This window comes from Typopeltis vanoorti, chromosome 15 (genome assembly GCF_054136105.1).
Source record: "Typopeltis vanoorti isolate ZY-2024b chromosome 15, IOZ_Tvanoo_1.0, whole genome shotgun sequence".
Lineage (NCBI taxonomy): Eukaryota > Metazoa > Arthropoda > Arachnida > Uropygi > Thelyphonidae > Typopeltis > Typopeltis vanoorti.
In genome coordinates, this window is record NC_143563.1 from 1230050 (window position 1) to 1254688 (window position 24639).

A 24639-nucleotide genomic window follows, 5' to 3' on the forward strand; every position below is an offset into this window, starting at 1 on the left:
GACCCAGACTAACAGATATGAGTTTCACATATTTGAACTATGTAAAAAAATAATTCAACTTGTTTTGAAATGTCACATGGAGAAAAATCACATGAAATATACATAAGCACCAGTGGGAAATCATACACTACGAACATCAGCACAAATGTAAAATCAGAAGAATAAGAAAAAAAACTGTTGTTTTCACTTTATTTAATTTCTGTATGTTAGATTCAGTAAATACATTTTGTTAATAATATTACAGTCAAATAAAAGGTAACATAGAAATTAACAAAGTATATATTACAGAGCTAATATTCATTTGAAATAATAAGAAATGACTATTTATTTGTTGTGCTGGCAAAAGAAATTTCTAAAAGAAAACAATACGGCGAGTTCAAAACCTTGTTTGTCGCATATCCATTACTTAAAATTACTAATGCAAAAGAATAAAATAAATAAATTTCAGTCACAGAAATAGGTTAAGAGCACAAGGAATCGCAGGTAAAATTAATAGTCAATATTGGTTTTAAAAAAATAAATGTAAGCATTAATTTACTACAGCAATAATATCCCATGGGAACGAAGAGTTCCAACCTAAACACACGATTTCTCACCTACATACAACAAAATTGGCCACCGGATAAGAGAGATTACAAAACTAATATTCATTTGAAATAAATTCCAGTTTCCTAGCTACACAAATTGTAATCAAACAAAACAACCCATCTATTTGAAAACAATAACTGTATAAAATCCTTAATCAGGAATGAATAATTTTAGGATATGTGTCATAAAAATTTTACACTAGAGAAACAGTCATACTTCCCCCGAACTGACAGTACCATGCAAAACATCAAAGGGAGAATATGAGTCATGAAAATGGTGACGATTGGATTGTTGTGTGTGAAGTATTATCAAACCCTCAAGTAAGACCAGGAGAATTACAATCCCCCCAGATGAATAAGTTTGGGATATGTGTGATCACAATCATGTGAAAGCTAATCACTTAGCCATATGTAAGTGTTTGAGAAAACACTGTGGGAAATGATACCTTTTGAACAATACCGTAACTCATATATTACAGGATGTGATTAATACATACAGATTAAACCAGAGTTCCATAGTCTTTTTTTTTTGTGAATATATGTTAGCCTCAGTAACCTATAATGAAAAAAGTCAACTGCATTTTGAGACTTGTGTTTATGTTCTGTGCTGTAAATATATGTTAAAAATCAACAATTTTGAATATTCAGAAAACCTAGATAGTACCGAGATGTTCCCATTCTGGAAAGATATGTAAGTTAATTTTTTTTAACTTAAACATAACAACTGATAATTGTAATTTCAATAATCACTGCACGTGTATTTTGGTAAACGTAATTCTAATAAAAAAAAATCAGCTAATGCCTTTTTATTCCCGTATACGGGGAGTAGGCGAGGCCATTTAGCCCTATCTAACTTTGGAGACTGAGTGGGCAGTTCAATCTCCACTGGTACCAATCAGAGATAGATGGCCCAAGGCTAACACTAATTAAGCGGTACTCAGTGAAGAGAGACGGCTCAAATGTGCCGCCATCTCGTGGTCCCTAACCCTAACACAATATATTTAATGTCTGAAATAATGTGGGTTCTACGGTCGATTTTCTTGAATTTACAGGACGAAAAAGCCGAGTTTCCGGGAGGAAAAACTTGCTTGCCCGTGCCAGAGATCGACTAACTCGGGAACCGGTCGAAAAAAGGCTTAGAAAAATTTCCTCTAGTCGCCGACTAGACTCGAAACCAAGTCTTCCTTCGTGCGGCCAAGCACCTACTGAATAGTTTTTTTTTCACAAGAATAATCATAGGATACTATTAGAGTATCAACATGGATATATTAGCAACTTTTCATGCCTAATGTGTGTGTGTGTGTGTGTGCATGTGTTTGAGGGACACCAGCATATAATTAAATTATTCAGAAAAACCTAATCATTGCCGCCATCACAACTCTGCTCTTAGAATTCCCACCCTTTAACAGGAAAGAAATACCCCAAAATGTATTGAAAAATTAGTACAGTAATCTATAGAAGAATGAAACTGTATGTTTGAGTGACATTAGCATATAATTAAATTATTCAGAAAACCCTAAACAAGGCCGCCACCATTGACTTTACTCTACTCTAAGAATTCCCACCCTTTAACAGGAAAGAAATACCCCAAAATGTATTGGAAAATTAGTACACCCACCTATAGACAACAAACACAAAACATGACGACAATGATGAATGTGTGTCACCCTGGGAAAATTCCAAGATATCTTATCTCAATAACATCGCCCACAATTCCATAGCCAAACTAAAACACCATGTGATATCACAGAGATACATATGTTCCCCAGAAATTTCCAAACACATAACGTCATGATTCTTATCTCTAAATACACCCACAATGCATTAAGCGAACCAAACACACCACGTGATGTCCCAGACAGATGAGGGCCCCAGCGAAATTCCAAACACTCCAAACTCTATAACAACAAACATTCACGTAACGATTCCTTATCTTATCTTGATCTGGTCAGAAGTTTCCAACCAATCACGACATGATTGGTGGGAAACAACATCACTTATTTACAACTAGCAAATGACGTCACTTTTTTACAAATTACAAATGACATCACTTATATTCATCTGATAACAACAAACATTCACGTCACGATTCCTTACCTTATCTTGATCTGGTTAGAAGTGCACCTCCAATCACGACATGATTCCTTATCTCTACCATTACCCATAATTCCATACGTGAACCAAAACACAAGAACTTATGTCACTGACACATATGCCCAGGGAAATTCCAAAAATTCCAATCTCATGAAGTCACTCCCACAATGACGTCATCAAATGAACAACCAATCACGTCACGATTCCTTATCTTATCTTGATCTTGTCAGAATTGAGACTCATACTGCTGCCGTTGGTAAATCATGAAAGTAGTTGGTGGTGACGGAGAGTTGTGTAATAGGTTTCTTCCCAACACCATCAATGATGTTGGGAAGGGCCTTCAGTCGTTTTCGTGTCGTGTCCAGTGGAAACGATACGGAAATAGGCAAAAAAAATGGGGGCAGGAAAAAATAAATAAAATTTCGGTCTTATTTGGGGGGGGGATAAAGCAAGAAAGACATTTCTACAGATATCTTCCTTAGGAAATAAATGAAATAATAATACTGCAAAGTCCTTTTTCCCAGTCTGATTTAGCATCTCAACAGACTCACTTACTCCATGCAAGATGACGAAATATAGCACACAGATGGCGTTTATTGTCCTTGCAGGCAGGGCTGGCAGAAGCTGGTATGCAGAGCATGCGGGTACCACTACGAAGGGGGCGCTGCTGCCTGGACACAGTTCATAAGTTCATTTTTAAGAAACAAACTTTTTATCATAAAAACAAAAAAAATTTTAGAATGATCAATATTAAAATAAATAAGGCCGGATACACCGAATAAAAAAAAAAAAAAATTGTATATTGCCGTCTCTTTGATCAGCCGGCTGTTTACAATTTTGCAGCGAGAGAGCAGGCTAAACTTGCCTGCAGAATGTTGTGTCTACTGCAGTCTATCTAAAGTGAAACGGTTAACAGTTTTTATGCGCAGAAATGAATTTTCGTACAAAACATTTGTTGCTAATTAACCAGTCATATGGTACACATCTCAGTAGGCTACTGATAGCAGCGCAGTGCAGACTATTATTTCGTCTCTGTGTCGTGTTGTGTAATATAGCACTCATCTCAGTAGGCTACTGACAGTAACGCAGTGCGGACTATTATTTCGTCTCTGTGTCGTGTTGTGTAATAATTTTTTGTGGGTATAAAATATTATCTTGTTCTGGAATTATTATCTGGAATCAAAAATTTAAAAAAAGTTATCTGGTGAACAAAATCGTAAGCGTCATGCTTCGAAAGAAGCAGCTATTAAGAAACAAACTGGGGCTCTTAATAAATTTGTTAAAATATTAAAATATTCTGATGCAGATTGTAACCAACTCGATACATCAGAAATCAGAGTTGAAGAACCGTGCACATCATCCAGTTGCATGAAGTACTATTGCAACTATTGAACAAGATAACAAGACGCGTGATTTAAGTGAAAAACAGTTAGGAGAAGATTTAGTTGTAGTTGACCACGAAACTAACACATTGGTAGTCTCTGTAAATTTAGAAGATCCAGGTGAACGGGGTAATATTGATGAAAAATTACAAGTTGTTTTAATTGAAATGGGGCCTGTTCAAAAGAAAAATATAATATATCCCTTTTGCTTTTGTTGCAAACTTTTCGCACCTACTGAATCAAGTAGTCTTGTAGAACAGTGCTTCCCAAACTTCTGGATGTCAGGGCCCCCTTTGCAAAATTAAAATATTTCACGGCTCCCCCTCGAAAAAAAAATCGTAATAGAGAGATATATTGTTATAATATTTATTGTATTTATATTCAATATAAAACGTACACAGCGAATACTGCAAAAATCAAATGCATACATTACATTTTTTGCCTCTTACCGTTTGGTTCTGAAGACGATACGGGCTGTTCTGGTAAAATATGAAATACTGTCCTTTTTTGTGTCTGTTTCTGCTTCTTCTGATTGTTCACGGGATTTTTTATTTATTTTTTTATCAGCCACTTATCTATCTCAGGGTTAAATTTTTAACATAGAATAGATCAAATAATAGCACCACTTACCGATACTGGCACACCACAGAACTAACAACATGAAATTAGTTATGAAATCGTAGCACACATGGATATTAGCAGTTTGAGTCCAGCACATTGTAAACTGGACTCAAACTGCTAATATCCATGTGTGCTACGATGAACTCGAAAGAAAGATTGTTGAATCAAGAGAAATTTCTCTAGATTCCTCTCATATCAACAACAGCCTGAGTTACAATCTCTCGGACGCACACGTTGCTTCTGTTCAGTACTGGCGCACTCGCGACAGCGCGTAGTATTCGTTTGTTTGGAACTCATACTTGCATTTTTTCAAACATGCTACTGTTTTTCACTTGTTCTGTTAATACAATTTTAAGTCTCTGTAATTTTTTATATATTTCTTTGAGTATGATACCTGATGATGTTCTTGTAACGAAACTAGTAAACTAGTAGTATCTTGTTAAATATATCTTGCCATCTTTTCTCTCGGTAATAGTCATTAAACTTATTTTATATATATATATATATATATATATATATATATATATATATATATATATATATATATATATATATATATATATATATATATATATATTACTTAGTTTTAACACTTTTACGAATTTTAACACGTTCGGTTGAATTTTATTGCTGCCTTGGGAAATCGAACTCACACACACATCTAATTAATAACAACAGTTTTTAGTTAGATACTGTGTTTGCCCATGCAACATATGGTTTTGTTTCAGTCTATACAGCATAGTTTCTGTATGAGGGGACATGTGATTCATTAATTAGTGTCGCTCTTATCCCAGTTGTCTCTAATTGCACTATTTGTTGATAAATATATACACAGACTGCTCAGACCTTATTCACTGCCATAATAAAAGTACTTGTTTTTATTGCCTTTGCAGTATAGTGGCTGTTTGTTTACCACTGCAAGCAAGTTACTATCTCCCAACATGAACTTGTTTAAGCTTTTTTTTATGTGTGAAGTATATGTGAAACTTTTATTGGTAACAGAAAACTAGCTCGGATGACAGTGATAATATAAAACGAGTTTTGATATGTATATAAAGTCAATATCAACAGTCCCTGATTACGAACGCGTGATGAAAGGGACAGGAAGATTTGGAGCTTCCCTGGAGAGCATTCGAAGTAAATACAATTAATCACTGCTTTGAAATGAAACATATGAATAAGCAATATTTACTAATATTGCTAATATTTACTAATATTAGCAATATTAGTAAAGTTAGCAATATTAGTAATTATTAGTAGGAAGCAAAGTTTGTGAACCAACACCAATGTGTGAATTTTTCCATTAAAATATAAAAAATAACAAAAAAGAAATAATAAATAATAAAAGTCAAATACGTTTCTTTTAAGATAAGAAAAATCTACTTAGTCTTAAAACATTTTAAATTTGTTTTCATTATTTCACGGCCCCCCTCAACAAAACCTACGGCCCCCAAGGGGGCCGCGGCCCACAGTTTGGGAAGCGCTGTTGTAGAAGGTTATAACGATTGGAGAAATGTAAGTACAACTTTGCATAGACACGAGACTAGTTTAACTCACATGAAAAATTTCTTAAAATGGAAGGAACTAGATAAAAATTTAAAAAAGAAAACTACTATTGATTGCCAGACTCAAAGCGTGTGTGAAATGGAAAAGAAACATTGGACGAGTGTTTTAGAACGCTTGATTGAAATTATAAAATTCCTTGGTAGCCAAAATTCAGCTTTTCGCGGATTATCTGATAAATTATATGAAAGGAATAACGGCAATTTTTTAAAATTAGTCGAATTGTTTGCGAAGTTTGATCCCGTTATGGAAAACCATGTTGAAAGAGCCCTACAAAAACAATACAGTACACTATTTGAGTAAAGACAGTCAAAATGAAACATTGGAAACTTTAAGTAACCCAATTAGGGATACAATTTTATTATCAATTCGAAAATCTAAATATTATTCCATAATTTTAGACTGCACACGGTATGCAAGTAAAACAGAACAAATGACCATTATTATTCGTTTTATTTCCTGTGACAATGAATTGTCAAGATCAGGGAAAACATTTTAGGTTTTGCAGATATATCAGATTCCACAGGACGTGGTTTATGTGCAACAATAATGGAACAACTGGAAAAATTGAACATTCCCATTGAAGACATGCGAGATCATGGGTATGATAATGGGGCAAATATAAAAGGGAAAAAATATGGGCTCCAAAATTTGCTTTTGAACGAAAATCCTCGAGCTTTTTACGTGCCATGTGCTGCTCATACTCTAAATTTAATCATTAACGATGCAGCCAAAGTGAATGCAGATACAATTAGTTTCTTTGCAATTATTCAAGAAATATAAAATTTCTTTTCATTCTCTTACAATTTGGGCAATTCTTTTGAAGTTTTTAAAAAAATTAACATCGAAACAGCCATCAGATACGCGATGGGAAAGTAAAATTAATGCAATCCTCCCTCTACGATATCAGTTACGAGAAATTTACAATGCACTTTTTGAAATTTTAAATAATGAAGATTTTAATAAAGAAACTCAGCATGAAGCACAAACATTATGTGCTAAAATAAAGGACTACAAATTTATTTGCTCTCTTATAACTGGGCATGATTTACTTAACAGAATAAACCCTGTGAGTAAAATGCTTCAAGACAAAAATATGAACATTACAATTGCTTTAGAATCTATCGAAAACTTAAAAATATTCTTACAAGAGTATCGATCAGATACAAATTTTAAAGAAGTTCTAAAAACGGCAAAAGAACTGAGTGAAGAGGTGGATGGAGAACAAGAATTTAAAACTGGTACGGAAGTTCGACGACAAAAGAAGACGCGACAATTTGACTACGAGCATCATGACGAAACGCCATAATCGCCAGAAGATAAATTTAGAGTGAATGTGTTTTATACACTTCTAGACGTTGCAATGTGTTCGTTAATAGAACGTTTTGAACAACTAAAGACATATTATGATAATTTCAATTTCTTGTATAGATTACTACAAATTAATAACGAAAATTTACGAAAAAATTGTGACGATTTAGAGATTCTCTTGAAGGACGTCGACAATAAGGATGTAAATGCAATAGAACTATATGACGAGTTATGTGCTTTCCAGGATATTTTTCGGAAGGATAATTTAAATATTCAAAACCCTTTCGATATTCTTAATTTTATTGTGTCCAATAATTTATCTTTCCCTAACTTTTCAATTGCTTTAAGAATACTATTAACCTTACCAGTTAGTGTAGCGAGCGGAGAACGTTCCTTTTCCAAGTTGAAATTGATTAAAACCTACTTAAGAACAAGTATGTCACAAAAAAAAAGCTTGTTAGTTTGGCGTTAATAGCTATTGAAAACGATATATGTGCGGGATTAGACGTTAAGACCATTATTTCTAATTTTGCAAACATGAAATCAAAAACCTTAAAATTTTAATTTAAAAAATTTCAAGTATATTTATGTGATTTAATTTATTTTCTGTTATTCTGTACAGATATTATTTTTTGAATACTTATATTAAATGTTCTAATTATTTCTGAATTCTTTTCTTATATTGTCATCTATTTATTTTCCTAAAAGATAGTTCCACTAAATAAAAATTACTAAAGAATTTTTACAACTTACTAAGAATTTAGTAAAATGCATGAATTTTTTAAACTTTAGTTCAAATAAATTTTAACTTTAATTAAAATTCATTTTAATTTTGTTAGCGATTCGGGTCGGTGAGAAGAACATAATCCCTGTATCATTATATTCAACGATTAAAGTGAAGTGGCTTTATCAAAATTTGCTTTAACTTTTGAGAATTTTTTGAATATTCTGGTTTTTAACGATTATCCTGCCTAGTCAACACCCCCGGTTCGTTACATTTAGCGAACTCACGTGTGGCTGTTCTGTCAAAATTTATTTAAGAAATTTCAAATAATTTAAATTTTTATTATCGTAAAAGAACCCCACACGCCCGGATCGTTACAGGGGCGCTTAGATAGACATTGCATGCTGGCGGCAAAGACCCTAGTGTCGGCTCTGCTTGCAGGCACTCGTGTGTGCGAGCGATAAAAAATATGCTGTTCAGACTGCTAAGGGGAATTCTTTGTGTTTCTCCTTATCGTTGGTTCTACATCCGTACTCAGTCAGAGCTCCACCCATGACGTTCTCCACGCGGGCAGAGCCCTGGACGGGAAAACCAAATGCTCGGAAGTCACCGACAGCGATTTCAGCAGCACTGCGGTCCCCCCAAGCGATGTGCATTCTTGGTGGCAGTTGGATTTCGGGACGTGGCGGCTCGTGAAGGAAGTCTACAGCAGACAAAACCCCATTTGTAAGTAACCTCTAATTCCCCCCCCCCCTCCAAGCTAATTTCTATGCTGAAATGGACTTCTCATTACGTTGATTTGTAAGAAGTTAAACGTCGATTAGGAAGTTCGCTGGTTTCAGAAAGTAGGGTCATGACAGAAGTCACGAACATTACTCTTTGAGCTTGCAGCTTCGATTTTCACGTTCATCTTTATGAAATTTCTTATTTATTTTTATTGATATCATTTCATATTTATATTTATAACCATAAAAGGAAAGGTTTTTTTTTTTTGAGAAAGAGCCGCTGTTTATTGTCGGATGATATCAAAAGAATTTCAAGTCCAATTAGAATATTTCATTCCCCCACAGTTTATGCTTTTTTTTTTTTTTTTTTTTTGGTCTTGGAAAAAAACAAACTTGAAGTCAGATTTGTTCTTTAGCTCGCAAGCAGCTCTCCCCTTCCCCATTCCTCGCAGATCGGATTTCGTTTGAAATCCGATCTGCAAGGAATGGGGAAGGGGAGAACAGGAAGTTCCCCTGCAGAGACGGTCCGATCGTGGACAGGTTCGTGGCCATACGAGCGGTTGAGAGAGCTCCGGGCTGCAGCGGAAATGGGATGACCCTTTGCGAGGTGTACGTCACAGGGAGATCGTGTGACGCAAGAAAACTGCACGTCGAGGTGAGCACGGCAAGCACCTGAGTTGCACAACACGAGCCAGTTAAATGATTTGTTAGATCGTAAAAAGAAAATCGGGACTCGATGTTGTTTAATCGATTCTAAGAAGATAACACACTGGTTTGTGTTATTGTTAGTACGGGGGATAGGGAAACGGCTAAGCGATCAGGAAATGCTACTCGAGAAACCGAAGCGCAACTTTTTTCAATCCGCTTCAGCCTTGGCCGCTTGTTTCGCACGTTCATTTTCTGAAACGAAGCCACAAATAGGCGGAAAAGAGGCGAGAGAAGGATTTGTTGCTTGTTATTTGCATTGTTCAAGGCTGAGCTTCTTTTCCCCTTAAAGATTAGCGGTTTGTTATTATAATTATTACTACGTGGCGTCTCCAAGGGCTCCTCAAGTAGGGCACTTCCACAATCTACCGTCTACGCTACTTCATCCTACACCAACGCCCTACCTACACGCATTGCTACTGTCCATCATCAACACAACGCCATCTACCGTCCACCAATGGAATATTTTATCTGTAAATTGAGTACGTACTCTCTCCAATTTGCCGGTATATTGTGTATTGGACATCGTAGCAGTAATATTTTAAATATTTTTTTTATTCTTCTTTTATAAATCATAATTCGATATACTTAGAACAAGGCTACAGATCCACCGATTTTTTAAGTGAACTTAAATGTTAAAAGCTTGAAAAATCGCTTTCTGTGTAGTCCTTGCTCCAGTTATTTATTGAAGAAGTTTTCAAAAATAATGTATTTCCTTATTTCTCACTCTAAATATAAAATTACTTTTGTTGTTGTTGTTGTTGCTGTAATTACGATTAATAGATGGCAGCACAAACTTGGAAAGTTTTCCCTCGCACTCGACTTTCGTAAAATAACAAAATCATCTTTCTCTAACAACATAAACGGAATTAGGAAGCCTACTGATTAAAATGGTAAATAATTAAAAATTAAAAAAGCCATCAAGAATTACAGGCCGCTAGAAAACTGAATTATGCTACTACATTTATAATAATAATAATAATAATAATAATAATAATAATAATTTTTTTTAAATTAATGTTTTTTATTGATCTCTCAAATATTTACATATGTATAATTATCATCTTGAGTAACATTCAGTATATTATTTTACAAGATTCATCACTAAGTGCTACATATAATGAGATTTCGATAATATTGATGATAACATAGTATTTGCTATTTTTTAAAATAATCACAGTAATAATTTACAGTTATATAGTTACAGAGTTACACAAGTTAAATAATATTACATGTTGTAGTTTACTTTTTTTTTTCCAAGTTTGAGAATGTGATTATACGCAGTATTTACACTTACGCAATTAAAATATTATATTTCCTAATTCTTACAAACGTATAATGTAAACTCATTACTTACATAATTTTTTAATAATAATAATGTTTTATTACATTATTTTTTTCTTTATTACATTTATTTTTATATTAATGATATTATCACATAATAATAATAATAACAACAATATTTTTTTTTTTAATAATAATAATAATAATAATTTTTTTTTATTTATTTATTTTTATTTTTTATTATGTCTCAGTATAAATTACATACAATAATAATATTTACAATATTTACAATAAGGTTTATACAGAATTTTTGAATTTAGAATATAATAATAATAATAATAATAATTATTTTTATTTATTTATTTATTATTATTTTTTTTTTATAAACAACTTATTTGTTTTTGTTTTTACAATGAAAATGATAAGGTTTACTATCACACAGAGTATCTGCACACACACAATGAAAAACATATTATCTTTTCTGTACAGTGCGAAAATTCGATATACAAAATGCAGAGTACATTTTATAAATATGAATATACATTTTTTTAAACTAGCTAAATATGGATTGGCACCAATGTGCACACAATTCACGATACAATGCAGTAGTGCAGCATACACACACAATTCGATTATAATAATAATATATTTTTTTTTATTACATTTTATTATGTCTCAGTATAAGTTACATACAATAATAATATTTACAGTATTTACAATAAGGATTATACAGAATTTTTTTTTTTTTTTTTTTTTATGTCTCAGATGAATTGCATACATAGTTGCTGTAGTAATTATATGTATATAATATTTATAACGCATTACAAGTGTGTATAACAGATACTTGCAAGTTAGTAATTTTCTTCCTCGAAGCTTAGCAGAGCTTATTTGAGGAAGATAATAGATGACAGAGGTTGGTGGGTTCATGGTTGTGTTCCTATAGTGGTCACAAGCCAGGTGTTGATTTTACTGTTTGTTGGTACGTGCTTGAAAGACTTCGACTGCTATTACAGTTTAATTTTTTTTTTTTTTGTGCAAATAGGGTTGGATTTAGACATGGTGTGTTTGTTTCTTTGTGTTCTTGTAGTGGTAGTTTTTTGAGAGGGGGGGGTTGTCGTGGTTTGTGTGTGTGTGTATGTGTGGTGGGGGAGAGAGAAACAGGAATTGCTCTAATTTTCATTCTCGCTATAATGTTTATATAGTGCCTGTTTCAGCTCTCTGTATGTTCCTAGGTTTCTGTTGTCGAACGGCAGTTTGTTTATCATGTCAGGTACGTAGAAGTTTCGGGTGGCTTTGCCGTGGTGATTGTTGTACTTATATGTTATGTAGTTTGTTGACTGTGGTCTTGTTATTTGATATGTTGTTCTGGTTACTCTATATGTTGGGCTGTAGTAGTGTTTTAACATGACTGTGTAGTGGCGTAATTGTTTCACCTTAAATATTTTGTGTTTTGTCTGTGCTTCCTGCATAAGAGTGGGTTGTTCCCAGAATATCAGTTTTATCATTTTATCTTGCAACCATTGTAGCCTGTTAAGTCTGTAGTCTGCGCAGAATGCGTATGATGTGATTGCATATCTTAAAATGTTTTCACATAATGCTTTATAGATTAGTATTTTTATGTGGGTTGGGGCAATGTCTTTTAATCTGTATAGTTTGCTTGCTATTATCCTAAGCTTGGTATGTAGGTAGTTTGTATGGCTATTGCAACTTTGATCTGCATCGAAGGGAAGTCCAAGGTAGCGTGTTGTTTTCACCTGTGTGATGGTTGTGATTTTAGGTTCTGCACTTTGTGTATAGGAGGATGAATGTTTGATAGTGAGATATTTAGTTTTTATTGGCAGGATTTGGGGGTTTTTGAATATCATTAGCTTTGTTTTTCCAGGGTTTATATATATGCCATTTTCGGTTAACCAGTTAGTGATTTGATTGATGTCGTGTTGCATATTTTTGTAAGCGATTTTTGCAGTGTTGTGAATGGATACTATGGCAGTGTCGTCTGCATACTGGAAGATTTTACTTTTTAGGGGGAGTTGGCTTATGTCGTGTGTGTATATGTTAAATAGAATGGGAGATAGGACAGCTCTTTGCGGTACTCCACAGGTTACATGTACCTCTTTGCTTTGTGCTGATCCTATACGTGTGATGTGCTTCTTTCTGTTTTTCGTGTATGCTTTAAACCACTGGAATAGACGACCTCCAATTCCGATATGGGTAAGTTTCGTTAACAAGGTTTTATGTGTTAGTGTGTCAAATGCTTTTGTTAGGTCAATGAATACCACTAATGTTATTCTGTTTTTATCCAATGCAGCGTTTATTAGATCTGTGAAATCTTCCAGGAGTGTTGCTGTTCCTTTATTTTTTTGAAAGCCATATTGTGTTTTGGGTATGATTTGAAATTTTTCAACGTATGTGGAGAGTTTCTGATGTACAATGCGCTCCATGATTTGGTTGATTACAGGCAGTGTGGCGATAGGGCTGTAATTACTTATTATGTTTCTTTTTCCCTGTTTGTGTATGGGTGTGATTAATGCAGTCTTCAGTGTTTCAGGTATGTGTCCCGTTTCGAAGATTTTATTTAACAGTTTTTTTATAACTGGAAGTAGGTCGGTTGAGTGTTTCTTGATGTCTTTTGGTCAGATTCCGTCTATCCCCGGTCCTTTGTTAGGATTAATTTGTTGAATTGCCAGTGATAGTTCTTCTTTTGTTACTGTGGGGAACCACATCGACTGGGTTGCTCGTGGACCTAGTGGAGAATGTTCGTATTTGTGAGGAAAGGTTGTTTCTTGTAGCTTTTGGACAGAGTTCACGAAGTGCTGATTAAAGTTGTTTGCCAACTGTTTGAGGGATTTGGGGTCGCAGGCAAAGCTGTTTTTTATTGTTTCTGTGGCAGTGGTTCTGTGTATATTGTCCAGCATTTCATTAATCAGGTGCCAGGTTTCCTTTATGTCGTTCTGTGCTGTTGTTAATTTGTTGCTGTAATAGTTTCTTTTTGCCGTTCGAATCTGGGTTGTTAGGAGATTCCGTTTTCTTTTGTATTCAGCTTTTAAAGCGATATTGTTCGGTGACTTCTTAAGTTGTTTCCATAGGGCATCTTTTCTTTGTATGTCTGTTAGTATGTTGTCTGTTATCCATGGATTTTGTTTCGTTTGGGGGCGTATTTTTATTTTTGTTAATGCTTTGTTGTATATTTTGTTAAATGCAAGTTTAAGATTATTATATACAGCTTCAGCAGAGTCTAAAGATGCTATCTGCATCCAGTCTGTTTTTCTGATTTCATCGTTTACTATTGCTTCGTTTACAATGCTATGATACTGTTTTGTAGTCTCAGTGATTTTTATGGGTTCTGGTTCAGTGTGTAACTGCAATGCTGTGAAATAATGGTCTGCTAGTTTGCATGTTATGACGGCTGCTGTGTGGCTGTTTGGAGGGGCCCTTATATTTATATGATCAATGCAGGTTGAGGTTGTTGTGTTTCCGACTATCTCTTCTCGTGTATACGACTGTATGGATGGGGTTATGTTATATGCCGATAATAGGTCTAGGTATTGTTCTGTGTTGTTATTTATGTTCCTAATGTTTATATTAATGTCTCCTATTATTATCAAGTATTTTGAGGTGCCTACTTTCGTGGCTGAAAGCCATCTGTTTAGTTCTTCTAGGAATTTTGTGGTGCTTAAGTTGGGTGGTCTGTATATTGCGTTTAATATTAGGGAGTTTTCTTGTTTGATGTTTTTAATTTCGATGCATATGTTTTCTGCGTATTCTAGTTTATAGTTTATTTCTGTTACTTCTAGTTTATGTTTGGTAAATATTATTATACCACCGCCTCGTTTTGTTTGTCTGCAGTGTTTGTGTTGTTGGAAGTGTGGCATTTGGTAGGAGGATGCCTCTTCGTTTGTCGTAGATACTTCAGTCAGTATTAAAATGTCTATTTCGTCTATATCTTCCTTCAGATAAGCTTGCAGGGTCAGCCAGTATTTTTGAATGCTTCTGATGTTGATGTGGAGAATAGATAGTCCTTTTTTGGGGATTGTCAGTTGTTTCCATTCTGATATTGATTTCAGAATGTTGCAATTATCATGTTCCGGGGTGATTACGTCTGCTTGATGGTGTGCATTCATGTTGGTTGGGGTGCTGGTCCTTCTTTACGAGTTGTCAATATTCCTTTCAATGTGACAGCCTGTTGAGGTCATCTACGGATTTTATTTCGATTGGTTTTGAGTCTTGTGTCTTTCTAAGGAATATTTTGTTGTCTCTTTTCCATATAAACTGGTAATTGTTTTCTGTTTTTACTTTCCTTGCTTGGTAGAATATTTTCTGATAGTGTGGAGTAAGGTATTCAGACAAGTATATTGGGGTGTTGTCGTGGTCTCCTTTCAGATCCTTTACTACTGGATTTTTAATCTTGCTAGCTTTTATAAGTGTAGTTTTTGTTAGGCTGTTGGTGAGTCGCACTACGACGGGAGAAGGACGGGTATTATTTTCTCTTTTCGTGTGTGTGTGTGTGTGAGAGAGAGAGAGAGAGAGAGAGAGAGAGAGGTAAAATAATAATAATAGCAATAATAATTTTCTTTGTTTCTTTTCTTTGGGAGGCATTTCTGATTTCTTCTTCGAAGCTTTGCAGTTCTTATCTGAAGAAGATAATAGATGGCGGTGGTTTTCTGGTTATGTTTCTATACCGGTCGCAATCTGGGTGTTGATATTACTGTTTCTTAGTACGTTGTTTGAAATACTTCAACTGCTATTTCGCAGTTTAACTTTTTTTGCAAGTAGGGTTGGATTTGGACATGGTGTGTTTGTTTGTGTCCTTGTAGTGGGGTTTGTCATATTTTGCGTGTGTGTGTGTGTGTGTGTGTGTGTGTGTGTGTGTGTGTGTGTGTGTGTGTGTGTGTGTGTGTGTGTGTGTGTGTGTGTGTGTGTGAGTGAGTGAGAGAGAGAGAGAGAAACAGGAATTGCTCTAATTTTCATTCTCGCTATAATATCTATATAGCGCCTGTTTCAGCTCTCTGTAAGTTCCTAGGTTTCTGTTGTCGAACGGCAGTTTGTTTATCATGTCAGATACATAGAAGTTTCAGGTGGCTTTGCCGTGGTGATTGTTGTACTTATATGTTATGTAGTTTGTTGACTGTGGTCTTGTTATGTGAAATGTTGTTCTGGTTACTCTATAGGTTGGGCTGTAGTAATGTTTTAACATGACTGTGTAGTGGCATAAGTGTTTCACCTTAAATATTTTGTGTTTTGTCCGTGCTTCCTGCATAAGAGTGGGTTGTTCCCAGAATATCGGTTTTATCATTTTATCTTGCAACCATTGTAACCTGTTAAGTCTGTGTCTGCGCAGAATGCATATGATGTGATTGCGTATCTTAAAATGTTTTCACATAATGCTTTATAGATTAGTATTTTTATGTGGGTTGGGGCAATGTCTTTTAATCTGTATAGTTTGCTTGCTATTATCCTAAGCTTGGTATGTAGGTAGTTTGTATGGCTATTGCAACTTTGATCTGCATCGAAGTGAAGTCCAAGGTAGCGTGTTGTTTTCACCTGTGTGATGGTTGTGATTTTAGGTTCAGCGCTTTGTGTATAGGAGGATGAATGTCGGATAGTGAGATATTTTGTTTCTATGGGCAGGGTTTGGGGGTTTTTGAATATCATTAGCTTTGTTTTTACAGGGTTTATATGTATGCCATTTTCGGTTAACCAGTTAGTGATTTGATTGATGTCGTGTTGCATATTTGTGTAAGCGATATTTGCATTGTTGTGAATGGATACTATGGCCGTGTCGTCTGCGTACTGGAAGATTTTACTTTTTAGGGGAAGATGGCTTTATCATTTGTGTATATGTTAAATAGAAGGGGAGATATGACAGCTCCTTGCGGTACTCCACAGGTTACCATTGGAGTAGACGACCTCCGATTCCGATATGCGTTAGTTTCGTTAACAAGGTTTTATGTGTTAGTGTGTCAAATACTTTTGTTAGGTCAATGAAGACCACTAATGTTATTCTGTTTTTATCCAATGCAGCGTGTTTTAGGTCTGTGAAATCTTCCAGGAGTGTTGCTGTTCCTTTATTCTTTTGAAAGCAGTGGCGAATTCTCCATGCTTGCTATGCTGGTTGCGCAATCTCATTAATTGAGAAAGAAGTACTATTTATTTGTTAATAAATGCATGCATTTATAAGCATTCCATTTAGGCTTTTATTTTTGTAGACAGAAGACGTTTTAAGCTTGCACGGCAATAATTGGGCCGATGCTTGCCGTCTAGTCAAAGCTACCTTGGCTTGCTCGGTTGTAGAAGCTTCCAGGTCCTAGCTGCAGCACTGTGATTTCATGCGTGCGCATAGCCATTTCTGCTCCTTTCTTAAACACAGGCCATAAGCAGTCAAAGTTGCTCTAGCCAGTGAGCTTCAGCCAACCTTTACAAGTGTGTGTGTTGCTTGGTAAAATTAAGTTATAACCAACTTTTTATGACGATGTTATTGACCAGTTCATAAAAAAGAACAGCAGGGTAGAGTTTGTATTCAAGTAGCTAAATTGAAAAAGATAGAATATCATTTGTAAAATAAATGTTGTATTTGTATCATTAAATGTACGTAAATTTCTAAATATTTACTTTTAAATGGTCAGTAATTGATTATTCCGCTAATCAGACTTCAATCACACCTCTCATTCCCTGAATGATAGCAAGATCAAGCGTAAATTTCAAGACCAGCAGCATTCGCCCCTGTTTGAAAGCCATATTGTGTTTTGGGTATGATTTGAAATTTTTCAACCTATGTGGAGAGTTTGTGATGTACAATGCGCTCCATGATTTGGTTGATTACAGGCAGCGTGGCGATGGATCTGTAATTACTTATTATGTTTCTTTTTCCCTGTTTGTGTATGGGTGTGATTAATGCAATCTTCAGTGTTTCAGGTATGTGTCCTGTTTCGAATATTACTCAACCAACCTACTTTTAATGAAGTAGGTTGGTTGAGTGTTTCGTGATATCTTTTGGTCTGATTCCGTCTATCCCCGGTCCTTTGTTAGGGTTCATTTGTTGAATTGCCAGTGATAGTTCTTCTTTTGTTACTGTAGGGAATCACATCGACTGGGTTGCTCGTGGACCTAGTGGAGAATGTTCGTATGTGTGAGGAAAGGTTGTTTCTTGTAGCTTTTGGACAGAGTTCACGAAGTGCTGATTAAAGTTGTTTGCCAACTGTTTGAGGAATTTGGGGTCGCAGGCAAAGCTGTGTTTTATTGTTTCTGAGGCAGTGGCATAATAATAATAATAATAATAATAATATTTTTTTTTTTTATGTCTCAGATGAATTGCATACATAGTTGCTGTAGTAATTATATGTATATAATATTTATAACGCATTACAAGTGTGTATAACAGATACTTGCAAATTGGTAATTTTCTTCCTCGAAGCTTAGCAGAGCTTATCTGAGGAAGATAATAGATGACAGAGGGTGGTGGTTTCATGGTTGTGTTCCTATAGTGGTCACAAGCCAGGTGTTGATTTTACTGTTTGTTGGTACGTGCTTGAAAGACTTCGACTGCTATTACAGTTTAACTCTTTTTTTTTTTTTTTTTTTTTTTGTGAAAATAGGATTGGATTTAGACATGTAGTGGTAGTCTTGTAGTGGTAGTTTTTTGAGAGGGGGGGTTGTCTTGGTTTGTGTGTGTGTGTATGTGTGGTGGGGGAGAGAGAGACAGGAATTGCTCTAATTTTCATTCTCGCTATAATGTTTATATAGTGCCTGTTTCAGCTCTCTGTATGTTCCTAGGTTTCTGTTGTCGAACGGCAGTTTGTTTATCATGTCAGGTACGTAGAAGTTTCGGGTGGCTTTGCTGTGGTGATTGTTGTACTTATATGTTATGTAGTTTGTTGACTGTGGTCTTGTTATGTGATACGTTGTTCTGGTTACTCTATATGTTGGGCTGTAGTAGTGTTTTAAGATGACTGTGTAGTGGCGTAAGTGTTTCACCTTAAATATTTTGTGTTTTGTCTGTGCTTCCTGCATAAGAGTGGGTTGTTCCCAGAATATCAGTTTTAATAATAATAATAATAATAATAATAATAATTTCTATTCATTTTTAATAGTAATAGTAATTTATTGATTGCTAAAATGTTTACACATACAATAAACATCTTGAGCGACATTGCAACTTATAATTTTACAGAATTCAGCTCAAAGTGCTTTATTTTCTACACTGATTTCAACTGAAATTTTTAATAGTATTTTTTTGCCTCTATATTATGTATTTACAACACGTGTTCTTCTAATGTTAACAATGAAAATTATTCAGAATTTTTTTGAATAATAATTTTTTTTGTTTATATAATTTTTTTATTATAAGAATAACTTATTACATTATTTTTTCATGTTACATAAGAGTATTATATTAATGATATTATCACATAATAATCAGTATCTTCAGTATCTTCTTTATTACATAATCTGCTTCTTTGGTTATAAGGATTACGCGTGGTTGAGTGAGACGAGTTAATCCCACCTACTTCGAAGCTTGGGTTAGCTTTTGTGAAGAGAGTGGGATTTAGGCTTCACTATTTATGTTGTTGCTACTGTTTATGTATGGGATGTTGGCATTGGATGCTGGTGATTTGTGATGTATATATTAGTGTTAATGTTATATTAACTTTGTTGGTATATTTTCCAGAGTTCGTGTTTTAATGTTCTGTAGTTATCTACGTGTTTTAACTTTCTTGGTAGGTTGTTGAGTTGCGTGGGTATCTGATGTGATCTCACAAAAGAACTGTATGAATTGTTGAAGGGTGTAGGGATGTTGAGAGTTATTGTGGGTCGTGTTATACGATATGTGTCTCTGTTGTTTCGATAGGTGATGTTGAAGTAATGTTAATGTCATGTAGTGTTTCAATTTTTTTATGCTCAGTATTCTGTGTATCGCCATGTGCTTGTCGGATATTGGTTGTTGCGTGTCCAGATCACTGTTGACACGATTTTCCTGTGTAATGTAATATGATGTGTTTGCATAGACTGTTATTCCGTATCTGAGTAGGGATTCGCAGGTACCGTGATATACGAGTTTTTTTATGTTTGGTGGAATAATGTCTTTAACTTGGAAGAGTTTTGATGCGATGATCCGGAGTCTGATGTGTAGGTATTCTATATGTTTTGTCCATTTAAGGTGGGAATCTATATAGAGACCGAGGTATTTTGCGTGTGTTACAGGTTTGATTTCGGAACATTGGCAGGTTTTTTTGTTGTTAATGCAGCGGTCTGTGTGACAGTGTATCGATAGTGATGCGGGGCGTATGATTCTTGGGTTGTTTATTATCAACATCTGTGTTTTGGTGCCGTTGATTAGAATTGAGTTTTGGTGGAAGTATGTTGTGATTTCATTTAGGTCTTGTTGTGCTTTGCAGAGAGCCGTCTAGGATTGCTAGTAGTGCAGTGTCATCTGCGTACTGAAATATTTGACTTCTTATGGATATATTATGAACATCGTTAATGTATATGTTGAATAGAGTGGGTGATAATATGGCACCTTGAAGTATACCGTATTTTACTTGTATACTCCGACTGTGACATGTACCTATTTTGTTACTTGTGTTCTGTTTGAGAGGTAGTTCTTGAACCATGTATGCAGTGTTCCTCTTATACCTATTGAGTATAGTTTGGTTAGTAGTATGTCATGTTTAAGTGTATCAAATGTTTTGGTTTAGGCCCAGCAGTATAAGGACGGCGTACTTGTTTTTGTCGAGAGCCATTGTTTATTGTGTCGGCGATGTCTTCTAATAAAGTGATGGTGATTTTTGTTTTCTGAAAGCCGTATTGGTTTTGTGAGATGATGTACTTCTGTAAATAGTTCTGTAGTCTGGTGTGTGTTATTTTTTCTAGAATTTTCGAGATGACTGGTAGTGTAGCTATTTGTCTGTAGTTCTGAGTATCGTTTCTTTTGCCATGTTTGTATATTGGCGTAATTACTGCAGTTTTTAGTTGTTGTGGAATAATGCCTGTGTCGAATATTATGTTCACGAGTTTCAAAAGTATTGGATTTATTTGTTCAAAGTGTGTTATAAGGTCTGTGAGTCTTATTTTGTCTATTCCTGGAGTGGTCTTCGGTTTTAGTTGTAGGATTGCCTCTTTCAGTTCCTGTTTTGTTACGAGTGGAAAATACATCGTTTGTTGTTGATTTTGTGTCGGTAGTTTTTTGTTGATAGTTGGTAGTTTGTCTTTTTTGAGTTGTGTGATGTTGTTTGTGAAAGCATGGTTGAATGAGTTGCTAGTTCCTCTTGGTTTGTGTCCTGACCGAAGCTTTTTGCAATAAAATCTTGTGCTGAAGTTTTCTTTTTTCGGGTTATTAATTCGTTGAGTGTAGCTCATGTTTGCTTAATGTTGTCGTTATATTCCATGAATTTTTGGAAGTAGTAGCGTCTTTTTGCCCTACGAATTTTTGTTGTTAGTTTATTTCTTGTGTTTTTGTATAAGGTTTGTAAATGTGTGTTACTGGGTGACTTTTTAAGTTTTTTCCATAGATTTTCTTTTACAGTAATAGTATTTAGTATGTCGTCATTTATCCATGGATTGTTGTCTGTTTGTCGCCTCGTTTGTGTAAGCTTTGTTGCTTTTTTGTATATTTCTGTGACTTTAGTTGAAAATTCTCGTATAATGTTACAGGATCATTTATTTTAAGTAGGGAATTCCAGTCTGTATTTTTACATGGTTATCGACAATGCTCTTTAGTATGATCGAGTTTTGCCGACTTTTGTGGTGGTGGGAGGGGGGGGGTAGGTAACGTAATAAAACGAAGTTGAGACAAAGTAGTGATCGACAATTTTTACGTTAATTACTGATGATGTATATGTATGGATGGGAGCCCGTATGTTGATATGATCAATGCATGATTGTGTTAGTGTGTTATTGAGTATTTCTTCTCTTGTTGGGGAGTTAATGGTAGGATTTATGTTGTACTGACTTAGTATATCAAGATATGTGCTAGTGGTTGAAGAAGCGTGGTCAAGAGTATTTATGTTAATGTCTCCTATTAGGATGAGCCTGTGTGTTGTACGGGGTTCGATGCCGATTAGCCATGCTTCTAACTCATGAAGAAAGCTGAGCGGATTATTATCTGGGGATCTGTATATTGTGTTTACGTATGCGTATTATATAAAATTTAGGTTCTAATACTCTAGATTCCTGTATGTGATTCATTCAGATTACAATTAACATACATCCTTATAATTTGCACGATGTACGATTCGTATAAAAGAATAATAATAACACACAGAGTAATGGTTTGCAATTCTAGTTCACAGTTGCCCAAATCATATGATATGATTACGTAAAAGGTGCACTTTTATTTTTAAAGTTTAAAAACGTGTTATCACTCCGACTACATTTCTGCAAATCGCATATCATATTTTCAGTTTAGTACAAAAATACATTTTCAGATAAATACACATGCTATGTAAGTTAGGAATAATAATAATAATAATAATAATAATATGAATAAATTTATAGATCGTTAAAAAATTAATATTTTTTAACCATCTACAAATTGATTCATAGTATTTACATATGCATGAGCAGGAATGTGCATACAATTACAGATATATCCAATAATAATGATATTAATAATCCATTTAAATTTACATTACATATCTACGAGGGTTGTTTGAAAAGTTTGGTAAAAAAATAAGTTAAACACATTTTTTTTTTTGAAACAATGACCTTTATTTCTCATTAGCCTCCGTCGAGGTCTACACATTTGGTTCAGCGGGGTTTGCAATTTTTTCATCCCAGCTAAAAAGTAGGATTTGTCACATTGTGCAAAATAGTCATCGACAGCCTTAATGACATCCTCGTTCAAGGAAAATTTTTTCCCACCGAGCCGAATTTTTAAGTTTGGGAACTAGAAGTCGCACCGGGCCAAGTCGGGAGAATACGGTGGATGTGGAACCGATTCGAACCTCAATTCGTTCAATTTTGTCATTGCGACGGCCGATGTGTGGGACGGTGCATCGTCTTGATGAAAGAGCACTTTTTTGTGCGCCACTCTTGGCCGTTTTTTCTTCAGTTCTTCTTTTAAACGGTCCACCAGTGACGCATAATAGACTCCTGTTATTGTCTTACCCTTTTCCAAATAGTCTGTCATGATAATTCCTTGGGAATCCCAAAAAACAGTGGCCATCACCTTCCCAGCTAACAAAACGCTCTTCCCTTTTTTCCGGTGCTCTTTCACCGGGAATTGTCCACTGTTCTGACTGCTGTTGGACAGGCGTGTAGTGGTGGATCCAAGTTTCGTCTGCAGTCACGAATCGACGCAAAAAATCCTGCGAATTGGGATTAAACATCGCCAAACACTGCGTTGAAATGTCTTTCGCATGCGTTTTTGATCGACAGTCAACAATCGCGGCACTCATCGTGCACGCAGCTTTTTCATGCGCAATTTTTCGTGCAGGACATTACACACCCATTCAGTAGAGATGCCTACGATTTCACGCACTTTCACTCGGCGGTCTCCCATAACGATACGATGGGTTTTGTCAATCATTTCCTTCGTAATGACCTCAGTTGGGCGTCTGGAGCGCGCTTCATCCACGATGGACGGAAGACCACGTTTGAACGCATTTATCCAAAAGTAAATAGTCTTTAATGCTGGTGCAGAGACCCCACGAACTGCACCTAACTCGGATTTGATTTTCGCGAAAGTCCACTTCTTCAAACAAAAGTGTTTGATTGCTGCACGAAACTTGTTTTTCTCCATTTTTATGAAAAATGCGAACACGATCATTTTAAATATTTACCAAACGAGAACTACGCGTCGCACGTGGCTAAAATTTTGCCTGGGGTCATGAAAAATATGATACATGCCGAGACTGGTATGAATGAACGAATTGTGTCACCGTCTATTCGAAATTTACCAAACTTTTCAAACAACCCTCGTATGCCCATAAACATGAAGTCGTACCTTAATCAGTAGTAATACAAAAACATTTTTTCCACATCTTTCCAAGCCAATGTTTGGCTTTTATGAAGATGTTTCAGGCGTCATTAGAGTATGTTCCCTATTCTCATCACGCGACAATAACAATGCTTAATATAAAAATAGCCAAATGCCTGCCCTCCCCAAATAATAATTAGAGTACCATTTTTATTTGTTTTTTTTTTAGGGGGGGGGTAGGCATTTGGCTATTTTTATATTAAGCATTGTTATTGTCGCGTGATGAGAATAGGGAACATAAAGCACTTTTCTTTAGGGCAACCTATGAAGTTAGTTCTTCATGCTGTACGGAATCGTACAAGGCTAACCTTTGTTACAGTCAGAAGGCGATTGATGGTGTATGTTGATGCATGAAAAAAAAAAGGGGGGGGGTACTATTTTGACACTCAGTCGCTGTTATTACCATGGCATGTTTTATAATCAGTTTTTTTTTTTTTTAATCATATATTGCTCTGCAGAACAAAAGAAAGCTAACATAACTCAGTATAAACTCACCTAGGGATTAACAGATGATTTTTCTAGTGAGTGATGGAAATATTTTATGGTTCATTTTGTGGTTTTATGGTCCACATAATGGTTCATTTTATGGAAGGTGGGGAAAGGACGCGAGGGCATCTTTGGAAGCTGAAAATGAATGCTGGCGAGAAGGGGATCTAGATTTTTCTCTCAG

General features: G+C 35.2%; 1 protein-coding gene across 2 annotated transcripts in view; it reads left to right on the forward strand.

Annotated features, from left to right (window-relative positions):
• Positions 1-24639, forward strand: part of LOC150098297 (clotting factor B-like) — a 57452-nt gene that overhangs the window by 15811 nt on the left and 17002 nt on the right. Inside the window, exon 1 of one of the 2 annotated variants that reach the window (XM_090405024.1) lies at positions 8883-9007. The exons of the other annotated variant lie outside the window; for it this stretch is intronic. The gene's annotated coding sequence lies outside the window, so the exon portion shown is untranslated. Of the gene's footprint in view, positions 1-8882; positions 9008-24639 lie in introns of those variants that run through there. 2 annotated transcript variants of the gene reach the window in all.